Source organism: Diabrotica undecimpunctata, chromosome 10, assembly GCF_040954645.1.
Source record: "Diabrotica undecimpunctata isolate CICGRU chromosome 10, icDiaUnde3, whole genome shotgun sequence".
Classification (NCBI taxonomy): domain Eukaryota; kingdom Metazoa; phylum Arthropoda; class Insecta; order Coleoptera; family Chrysomelidae; genus Diabrotica; species Diabrotica undecimpunctata.
This window is the reverse complement of record NC_092812.1, coordinates 39286966-39299216: the sequence shown is the minus strand read 5'-3', so window position 1 is coordinate 39299216 and position 12251 is coordinate 39286966. Positions and strand designations below refer to the sequence as shown.

The following is a 12251-nucleotide window of genomic DNA, read 5'->3' as shown; positions in this document are numbered from 1 at the left end:
CATGGCGTTCTTTATAATCAGTACCGACAAATGCCTGGCGGCCACCGGTAAGATGTTGGATGGTTTCTTGGGTTTGGCATCCATATCGGCATTTGTCATTTTGGACTTAAGGATCTTTAACAATATATTTCAAGTAATTTTTAGTTGGAATAACCTGATCCTAAATGGCAAGTAGGAAACCCTCAGTCTCAGGAAACATCTTTCCTGATGTCAACCAATAGTTGGTACAATCATGTAAAACGAATGGATGAGATGAGAATAGACTCCCAAAAATTGCCCTAGAAAACAACCTGCCCGGTTCAAGACCTCCCGGAAGACCACTTAAAAGATGGAGGTATAGTTGGCAATCTACCTCCCAGGATAGTAACCAGAGGCAGCTTCAGAATTAAACAGATCGAAAGATCTCCAAGAAGTAGAAGAAGAAGAACCAATACTGCAACGATGTATTGCCGACATATTCTTGGCTGATCTTGGCTGATTAAAAAGCTCGTAGTCGAATTTATGTCCCAATCAAAACGTCAAAATAAACTTCTTTTAAAGTAAACTTATAAACTATTTCCAATAAAAAAAGTAAATTGTTTTATGGATTTAAATTAAAATTAAACTTAAAAATAGAAAACACAAATAATATTGATTTACTTTACATGTACTTATTAGGATTTCAAAAAAAATTGATGCAAAAAGTTTAGGAGGGCGGAGTCTGACGCATTTGTTTAGAGCTTAGGTTGGCGCCTTTTTAAGAGTTTGGGTTGGCGCCTTTTTTATGAGCCAGTCCGACCATGATAATGTGTCTTCCTTATCATGTTAAGAATAAACTTGCAAAATATCTAAACATTGATTCACACATCCATAAAATTATTTATTGGCTATCATAAAACGTGTGCTTGTGCTATAAATACTTATGTCCGGTATTTTATCATGAAAATACAAACCGTAATAATTGTCAAATACACATATCTAAAGAGATTGGTCTCGTTCTAGTTCAATTTGCTCTAATTAAATATAACTCAATAAAATATACAATCCACATTAATATAAACAGCTCTATAAAATTTAATATACTCAAGCAATAATTAGAGAAAATGAAAAATAAACTCTTATACCTACTATTTTCTTGTATCATTGCTATATTATCTACTGTTTATTGGGAATAAACCAAAATTTTAATTTAAGACTTTAGTTACGAAGCTTCATTTGCACCTCTTAAATCGTTCCCAAAATAAAAATTAAACAAATGATTTTGTTTTGTTACTTGAAAATAGAAAAATTATTCTAAGAGCTTAATTGCATCTGCTTGTTACATAATTACAATTCGGACCTATAACATGCATTTCACAGTAGAGGACATTCCTAGGAACGTCATTAAATGCATTCCTAGGACGACTTTAATGGAGGATAGTTCATTTGATTATATAAATTCAACTTTAACTTAAGAATATTTGTCAGGAATATAATGATAGGATGTGATTGGTCTTTTAAAATACAACGGCACCCAAACATTTTCAGTGAACCCATAGTAAATCATGAGGAAACACCAAGAAAAATCTCATAATACTATCCAGATCTGATAACTTTCCGGTTTTACGATTAGTTTAATACTCGTCTAATAATAATTATAACAGATAACATATTCTAATTTTATATGTCAATGATTTTAAACCATAAATTAGTTGTTCTAGATACTTTATTGACCTACTGATGTAGTTGCGTTTTCTTTCTAGTCACTTCTTTTTATTGGAAACCAAATACTACTATATTCAATCGAGGACTTTGTAACGCAGTTTGTTTCATTTAGTAAAAGAAGTGCGGCTTGTTTAATTTTCCCCCTTTTAGCACCTCTTTTCTTCAGAATTAGATATACATGATTCGTTCCATTGAAGTCTAATTTGATTACCACATGCGTTTTAATGTATTATTTAAAATCCGTCAATCTCTCCATTTTTGATATAAATTTGATGTTCTCTTATTCCAAGATTTAAATGCCTTGAAGTGTTACATAAATAAAAGTTTTCGCATTCAAAAAGTATTTTATAAAAATAGTCCACTGGTCTTTCCAGTTCGTTGTTAGGTTTGACTGTGTTTATATAAATAAATTTCAATGCGTTTGTTATTTTGAACGTTATTAAAATATTGATTTTGATTTTTGTTTCCTATGGGTTTAAGATTTTCTTATAATCTTTCTACAAATGGTATTATTAATTTACTTGAATCATGTTTTGTAAATGTTTTAGGATTCCGTTCTATGTTGTGCTGTTTTTTTCTCTATTAACTATAATTACTGAGTTATAAACGGCAAAGGAAAATCTTTTTTTCCAAAAAAGTTATTTTTTGCTCTATCTTATAACGATTTAAATATCCCCTTTTTAGTATTAATGTTATGGTTTGATTAGTAATGTAGACATATGTTTATGTGCGTTGGTTTTCTATATACATCAGTCTCATATTCAGTATGTTTACTGTTGATATGTGTCCAATGTTGAGTGTGTTTAATAACTGTAATATACGCTGTAATATAGATCAACACATCATTTACATAAGTGTTGGGCGCGTTACGTGAAAAATGTTATTCATAACTGGTCACGACGTGACCTTTCGTGAGTGTGAGTAACCTTTTCGGGCGTCAACGTGAGCTTACTAATCGAGCGCGACGTAATAATATTTGAGATTTGAACCTTCGACAGGATACTTGTCGTGCTTTATTATGGCATTGTTCAAATGAAATCGAAAGTTTAAATTGAAAAAGTCTTGAGAAAAAAGCTTGCTGACAAAAGATATAAATGACCTCGGCACTTTTCCTGTGTAAAACTGATCTCACTTAAATGAAATAAATAAATAAATATTAATAATATATATATATATATATATATATATATATATATATATATATATATATATATATAAATACTTTTTTCTTTTTGGGTGTGGTAGTCAATAAAAAATAGAGCTTTGCTAAGGCGTACCTACTATTTATTCTGAATCCAAGCTTTCGGTGGTTTTTTGCCACCTTTATCAAGGTCTACAAAGAAAATTACTATGTTATAACAATTTGAATGGTGCAAAAAAAGCTATAAAAAACTATAAAAAACTTACCCGAATGTAAGATTCGTGGCATAAACAACAACGTTAAATAACATGATAATACTGAAATTGCAACTAAACTTAAAAATGTTACTGTTAAAAAGACACTTTAAAAATTAATAAATACGTTAAAAGTTAAAAACAAAATGAAGGACGACATGTTAAAACAGTCGTCGTTGCAAGCTTGATTTCAGTCACATTTCACGAGCAGAAAGAGAAAGTGGGTGGACAATTATTGTTTAAATAGTTTGAAGAAAATACAAAAAACCTTGCCCTGGAATATATAGTCAGAAAAATCAACAAAGGTACACTTAGAACGAGAGAGGGACAAATAATAGCATATGCCGACGATATTGTGTTAATAACAAACAATGGAGAAAGGAAAACAGAAATTTAAGAAAGGATAATTACAGCAAATAAGACATACCATGCAAATAAAAAACTTCTAAAAAATAAATTACTACTAAATAAATAAATACTAGAAAGGAAAATACTAAGAGCAATATTAGGACCAATAAAAATTAATGAAAACCAATATAGACAAAGAACGAATCATGAACTACTAAACAATATTAAAGAGGATATAGTTTGTAAAATAAAACAGCAAAGGGCAAAATGGCTAGGACATATATGGAGATCAGGACCATCTACGACAATATTTTCAATATTGGAATGGACACCAGCTGGTAAAAGAAGACGTGGAAGACCAAGATCTACATGGCTACAAGAAGTAACAAATGAACTCAACAGGGCGGGCTTACGGCAATGAAGAGAAACAACCAAAGATAGGAAACAATGGAGAAAAATAACAGGAAAAAAAGAAAATGAGAACTGATCTACCTCGTAACATAGATCTAGAGAGCTTAAGCGGCGTAACCCCGTGTGGGGTGTTTAGCCACAATATATATATATATATATATATATATATATATATATATATATATATATATATATATATATATTTATATATATGTTGATTTATAGTATCAGCAATCGGTTTGTAGGAAATAAAACTCTATTTGTTCTATGTCTCAATATTTCGTCACGATTTTGTGACTTCTTCAGGAAAAAACTGTAAATTTATTAGAATAATTATTATATGTAAACTTTGTGTATAGTTTTTATATATAATAAATTTACAGTTTTCTCCTGAAGAAGTCACAAAATCGTGACGAAATATTGAGATATTGAAACATAGAATATATATATATATATATATATATATATATATATATATATATATATATATATATATATATATATATTAGTTTTGAGTTTCTTGAACCGTACTATATTTAATATAAAATTAGTATTTCTTGGGTTTAGGTTCAATAAAATATATATTACATGTGGAACTAGATTTTATTTTCCATAGCAATCAACGTTTCGGCAGGAAACCCTTGCCTTTGTCACGATTCTAAAATGTACATGTATAAGAACAGTTATTGTAAAATATGTATATATATGACTTACCAAAACGTAAAACGGGACACAGGCATTAATGAACTGACAAATAAAAGTTGATATCTGATATCTCATGGTTTACTGTCATTAGTATATTTTATTTGTCAGTTCATTTATGTATTTCGGTACCTTTAAGCCTCTGAGGCAGTCCCAAATTATCTATCTATTGAATGAAAATCTGGTCAATAAATGCCACGTTCAACTTTTCTCCCGTCTCTCTTTTCTTTTCTATTCTGTTTCTTAAAATAAATATATTATCCCTAGTTCTTCTTTCTTTCGTTTCCTGTAAGCTGCTTATTCTTTATCAAGTTTATGCTCTACGATATTGTCTTTGCTTTATTATTCTTGTACATAGTTTAAATGATATGCCTGCTAGACATATAGCTCGATAGTTATTACATAATTGACTAACTTTAGCAACCACCCTTCTTCCGATCTTCCTATGTATTTCATGACTTCTGGGCCAATATTATCCGCCTCACCTGCTTTTCTAATTTTATTATTCATTTAAACTTTTCTGTTAAAAGTTGCTCTGTATTATTTTGTTCATCATGTTCCTCTGCTGATAAGATTATGTCTTCTCTCTCGTTTTGATATCCATTATTCAGTTTAAATTTATTTTCATAGTGTTTATACCATATTGCTACTATTTTGTCTCTTCTAGATTTAAGTTCGTTCGTGCCTTTTTTCATCTTTATTAGTTTTTGCACTCGTTCTGTTAAATTGTTTATTATACCTAGTATTTTACGTAGTTTACTTTCCTACATTTGTTGATCTCTGTCTTGGGTTCTTGGCATTGTTTTACTCTTGCTCAATATATCTTTTTCCTCTTTAATATTGTATATCATATTTATAATATATTTGTAAGAAAAATAGAATAAAAATCAATATTGTTAATTACAAAAATATAAATAATTATAATTAATATAAGGAATATAATAATATAATGTGTAAAAAATTACCTGAAATTTAATTTATAAAATATATAAGTATTATTACATCATTGATATAAAATGATAAAACATATGTTGATTTTCCGGGATTTTCCGAGATTTATGGGGGGTGAAAATTATGTCATCATTATTAATACTACGACAGACTATTCGAGCAAATTAAAAAAAAGTAAGTATTTAGGGTGAATTTCAAATGGACTCAATTTTTCCGAGTTTTCCCATATTTTCCGGCCAGTGAAAACTATGTAGTTATTCATATTTCGACGAGCTACCCCAGAATAAAAAAAAAGAGGCTTGCAGCTGCAAAGGAAGCCGAGATCATGTAAATTTTTCCTACGTGTTGCAATTTGAAGTTCCGACGCCGAAAAAAAAACGGAGCTGAAACAGATATCCTCTCCACTTTCCTATGTCGATCTTTCGAAAGTACCGTCGTTTCGAAAAATTAGATAAATTTTATAGCTATAAGTTTCAATATAAAGTTAAGATTTTCATTCACAATTTGTGCAAATTTTACTTCTTAATGTTTATAAACAATGGAAATATGATTTTTTTTTTAAATAGTCACTAACTTCGTTCCTATTGGTCATAGAGAGTTTTTTATTTTTTAATGTGAGCTTTTTTACCAGCTATCCAATGATTGTACGTACAAGTCTGTAGCTTGAAAAATATAGAAGTTATTACAATTGTTTATAAGTAAAATACATACCCCTTTTTCAAACCTTTATTTTGTAAATAATTTCGATGAAAACTCAATATGCATTTAACTTCTGAGATAGTCTAAGTCTCAAGGAATCCTATGAAATTTGCTGAATGTGTCTAGCATCATGCATAGGTCAAGCTCAATAGTTTAAATAATTAGCCTCATATCAGGGATAAACAAATTAAATAACTTATAAAATATTTGACTGATCGGGGGGAAATTTCGCACAAATCTAAAAGATGGTAATTCCTTGATGTTTAAATGTATTAGTACCATTTTATTTTGTTAATAAAAAAATTAATAAAATTTATAAATTAGTGCAAAAAACCTGCTTTTTTGCAAATATCTCTGTAAATTATTCATCAATTTTAATTAAAAAAACCGGAAAATAAAGATATTCTTGACATAAAAAAATGACATAAATATTGTTTATTTAAAATATAAGGGAAAAAATTTATAGACAAAAAATCAAATTGTGACCATAAATTATTGCTTAAAAAAAACGCAAGGTAAAACTAGGAGTATCTTTTCATCTATTCATCATCTAGTATCCCCCACCTATGTCTTAAAAGCTTCAGATATCTGCTTAACATTTTTCCACTTTTTTTTTAACCAGACTGGGCTATAAGTCTATTAAAGGTGAAGCAATTTTACTATTTCAAAAACTGAATTCATAAATTCAAATTTATAAAAGTCGCAATATATCTGGTTCTAATCAACGAAAATTGATGTTTTTTTTTAATTTGGGGTAGCTTGTGGCATAGATCATAAAAATGCATTTAGTTAATGTGTGAATTGTTTATTTAACCTAGTAATTTGTTTAAACAATTTAAAATAAATATTTATTTTGCAAAATCTTACTTTAATTATTATTAGTAGAAAAGATTATATGTAAATTAATAGGCAACGTAAACGTTTATGTACTATAGTTATAAATAATATCTTTTAACAATAAATTAAAAAAAATAATTTTTTTATTTGAAAATCAGTTCAATACCTGTTAATTTTCCTTGAATTATGCTCATTATTTTTGCAAATACTTTTTCTCAAAAACATTACAAATGTATTTTACTCGTATACAAATTAATTGCTATAAACTTTATATAATTATCAATAAAAATTATGGAATTAATCTGTATATATAATTTACACTATTTACTTTACTATTTTTATTTATAATTATACAAAGTTTATAACAACTAATTTGTTTAAAATATATTTGTAATGTTTTGCAGTAAATAAAAACAAGAAAATTATAAAATAATAACCATAATTCAAGGAAAATTAAAACGGATAGATTTGATTTTTAAATAAAATATTAATTTTTTTGTAAAATTTGTTCTTAAGGGATATTATATTATTATTATATTATTTATATTTATATTTATTATTTATTTATATTTATGTAATTTATAAATATTTAAGTTACCTATTTTTTCATAATAACTTTGTAGATAAAAGCTTTCTGGGATAAACAATTTCAATTTTGCATTAACTGTGAAACGTCTTGAAATTTTTGTGGCTAAATATATGTGATTTTGTTCATATTATCACGCGAAATAAAGGATTTTATGAATTATTATTAATATTTTTTTTTTAAATCGACTTTTGAAGCTATTTTTGCAATAAATAAGCATTAAATTAACAAAAATAACTTTACAAACTGTCATTTTAAAGGATTTTCTCTGCTTTTTCAGTAAAATTGTGACACTTTTCCATATAATTTGACGGTCTTCACCTTTCCTGTTTTAAATCAAATAGGGATCTTACATTGTTTATATATTATTTATAAGTAAAAAATGACGTTTAATCTATTGCATATTTTGTTTATTATATATTATTATCACTAAATTTATCAAAAGCAGTTGTTAGATATCTGTATCAAAGAGTGTCACGAAAAAGGCTTTTTATTTTCTAATTTCTCTGGTCTAAATGACATGATACATTCATGCAATTGAAAAATGGTTAACAATTTAAAAATTATGCATAAGACGAGAAATATAACATATAACGGCAACGAAATTTGCAATTTATTTAGGGAAAAAATGGAGTAGGTTAAGGGAGTAGGGAGTAGGTTAAGAAATTATTGATTTTTATTTAAGCAAACATTTATTTCCTTTTTATTAAAGAAAACTAAATTTTTATTACAAGGATATTAACTGAAATTTAAGTTTCCTAGGGGTGAGACAAAAAATATTAAAAAGTAAAATTTACCCATTTAGTATAATAATGTACCCAATTATATTGCTGTAGTAAGCAGTTATGTTACTAGAAAAGTATAACATAACTGCAGTGATATCATAGACAGCCTAGAAAAATTCCAACGTAGCTACCGTACACTCATGTTATTTATAAAGAACCTCGTGTAACTTATGACGTCACTGTGACCGAGCAAGACCTCTACACTTCCACAAGCTTCGTGCAAATGTGAATTCAAATTCAACTGGGCCATGGGCTACACCTGAGACATTTTAACGGCAAACCACGATCGATCGCGTAAACGCTGTTGCCAGACAACGAAAAAAAGCTAGCGACATAATGACTACATATTTCCACACTTACGTTCTCTTAACCTATTGATACCACTGTGATTACTGTGATACTTGAATAAAATCGATGATTCTCTTTGGAAACTGTGCACTGAATTACTATGAAATGATATGTACAATTGTATGTCTGAAGTTAGCAACTGCCTGTCAATAACTAGCAGAGAAAAATTCATTTTTTCAGTTTTTAGTTCCTAATGCAAAATTTACCAAAAATTTACTATAACGTTTTCATACATGCAAAATGTACTATGCATTGCGTGGACACGTGTAAGGTTAAATATATATTTTTAAAAATAGAATTTTGATCATTTTTACTTTAAAATTAGCAATAATTATTTAGTTTTGTCTCCACCAATGCAAGGTACTACAATTTATTGTATTTTTAGCTTTAACCTATTCATATTATTGGGCATTTCAGTGCGAAGTCATTTTCTTTGAAATATAATGTTAGGCCTAGCGTAACACGGACAATCAATAAAAAAATTAAAAATTATTACCCCTTTGATGCGATATATCACTGTCAAATACAGCAGTTACAATTCATCATTACTTATAGATCGGTACGTAGTATTGAGTGCGTAACAATATAGTTTATTCTGAACTTTCTGTAATCAGAGGTTCAAATGGAATATAAATAAAAACATCAAATTCAAAAACAAAAAACACGTGTTCATAGTAGATAAGGTGTTAAATATCTTAAAAAATCATTAAATTTCAATCGCTAATCTACCTCTTTGCTTGTAAATGACGTCATCTAAACTAAATTTGGAAGAAAAACAGCGCAAGTGGCGTTCGGAATTTCCGATTAGTTCGAAATTAAACGTGACTATTTAATTTGTCTAAAACCATTTCAACAAAAACGACGCCAGTAGATAATATGGAACTTGGGCAATGGTTTTAGGCCACTCAATGGCCTGACCCAGTTCAGAAGACGTCGCGACAAGATCAAAGCATCAGAAACGAGAAAGTCAGCAAAAATTCAAATTGTAACTTGTAGAAAAAAAGACTATGTACCTCTACTTTCAGTCTATAGTACTCACTTTGTGGCTGGTCCAATATGTTTGCGATAGCGGTCGCCCCAAAGCCCGTCGCAATCCCGTCGAATAGTCGTGGAGGTCAGGTTAACATTGGTCGTATGAACGAAATAAATGTAGCTAGGCGCCCTATAACGCACCCAAGCACTACACGCACACAAACTCAACTCGCTATCTCACACGTCGCAACTCGCAACACTCCGACCCTCTCTGACTTGTTCTGCAATAGAAATATTTAGATTTTCCACCGTCAGAGGCTCCACCTTACAAGTTTCCGTGTGAAAAGCTCAAAAATCGACCCATCATTTAGTGGAAATTTTCCGGTCCAAAAATTTTATTATTTCAAGCTACTACACACATAAACTGTTCTTTAAAGTGTTTTTAAAATGTTGCAAATATTTAAGCATTAATCTTATTTTTATACTTATATTGGTATTTTCCTAAAATTTTGAGAAATTTTACATAGTCGCAATATTCAATAATTGAATTCAACCTACACGCTTCTGAGAATACTCTATAGAAAATATCCTACATGCCACCATCTAGTGGCTCTTAGAAACATTCAAAATTAAATATTCGAGTGAAAATAAAGAAATCTATAACTTTTTGTCTTATTTTTTTGGAAAAATGAGCAATATAACTGACACAAGCGGCATCCAATATTATTTCTAGCTTTTAGTTAACAACATAAACCCAATGAAAGTCATTTATACCGTGGCTGTGCATTTGTGCAAGTGCATTTTTACATATATATATATATATATATATATATATATATATATATATATATATATATATATATATATATGTATATACATCGGTTTAGAACGTCTTTCGACGTTGTCCGATACCTAAACACCATCTCTTCCTATCTTCGCAGTCGTTTGTTAAATTTCTTTCGCTTATGGAGACTTGTTTACGCCGTGTTGCCATTCTAATCTGGGTCTTCCTCTTTTTCGTCGACCTATCGGTTGCCATTCTATTACTTTTTTGGGGAGTCTTGATGCTGGCAAGTAAATAGCAAATAAACCTCCGGTAGTAAGTACACAGTCCAAGAAAACTTCTCACTTGATGTTTGTCCGTTGGTACTGGCCATTCCTTAATGGAATCGATTTTTCCCTTATCCACGGCCGCTCCTTCTTTACTGACTATATGACCCAGATAATTGACGTTACCTTGAAATCTCTGGCACTTCTTGGGGTTTAACATCAATTGGGCAGCTTTAAGTCGATTAAAAACGTTTTCTAAATTCTTCAGATGATCTTCAAATGTCTTCCCAAGACGATTATGTCATCTAGATAAACCAGGCATGTTTTCCAAGATAACTCTCTTAACACATTTTCCATACACCTCTCAAATGTCGCAAGAGCATTGCAGGGTCCAAATGGTATAACGTTGAATTGTCACAATCCAGATACTGTGGTAAAGGCCGTCTTCTCTTTATCTACTGGGTCCATTTCTACCTGCCAGTATCCAGACTTCAAATCCAAAGTAGAAAACAATTTACTTCCAGCAAATGTGTCCAATGTATCGTCGATCCGAGGCAGAGGATAACTATCTTTCTTGGTAACGTTGTTCAGCAAAAGGTAATCCACACAGAACCTCGTCGTTCCGTCTTTCTTCTTAATCAGGACCACCGGAGAGACCCATGGGCTTGTAGAAGGTTCTATCACCCCGTCTTTCTTCATTTCCTGAACAATTGTTTCAGTTTCCTCTCTTTTCGCCTTTGGTAATCGTCGAGCTGTTTGACGAATTTGGTTAGCACTACCAATATCAATTTTATGCTTAACAATGGTAGTTCTTCCCTTCTTTCCTCCTTTCGGTACGAAAATATCACGATACTGTCGAAGAAATTCCCTTAATTTTCTTTTCTCCATCTGATTTAGAGACTATCCAGCAACTGCAACCATTTGGTCGAATTTGTCGTTAGAATTATCGGATGTTGTCGTCTGACGGATTATGGATGTTACAGACACACAAGATCCTACTTTTGTCTCTTTCCTGTTGGTCACTAGGTAGTCATTGACATTGATAAGTGTCACAGGTATTTCTTTAGCCGAAGCCGTTTCTTTCCAATTATGATTCCTCGGCCAACTCGTCATGGTTCCAAGGCTCCATCATAACAGGTGCCCCTTCGTCCACAATTCCCTGTAACCACGCTACTATGATCGTTTCACTTCTCGCAGGCACGACTGTATCTTCTTTAACGGCTGCTTGCACAGTGTTGTCATCATGTGGATGAAGAAATATTTCCTCGTTACCAACTTTGATTACCTTATTCTTAAAATCCAATTGGAATCCATGCATATTCATTACGTCCATTCCTAATATAACATCCTCTTCGATGTCAGCAACTATAACAGTATGGACGAACTTTTATGCTTCAATTCCTAATTGTACCTGGATTTCTCCATGAATGTTGGCATTTTCACCTGTAACGGTCCAAAGTCGCAACCTCATTGGTAACAGTTTC

At 30.4% G+C, this 12251-nt stretch overlaps 1 protein-coding gene across 1 annotated transcript in view; it reads right to left on the bottom strand.

Annotated features, from left to right (window-relative positions):
- LOC140452233 (plasma membrane calcium-transporting ATPase 2-like) overlaps nucleotides 1–9959 on the bottom strand; it is a 417554-nt gene extending 407595 nt beyond the window's left edge. The window contains exon 1 of the mRNA XM_072546364.1: nucleotides 9785–9959. The gene's annotated coding sequence lies outside the window, so the exon portion shown is untranslated. The remainder of the gene's footprint in view (nucleotides 1–9784) is intronic.
- Nucleotides 9960–12251: the final 2292 nt, after the last annotated feature.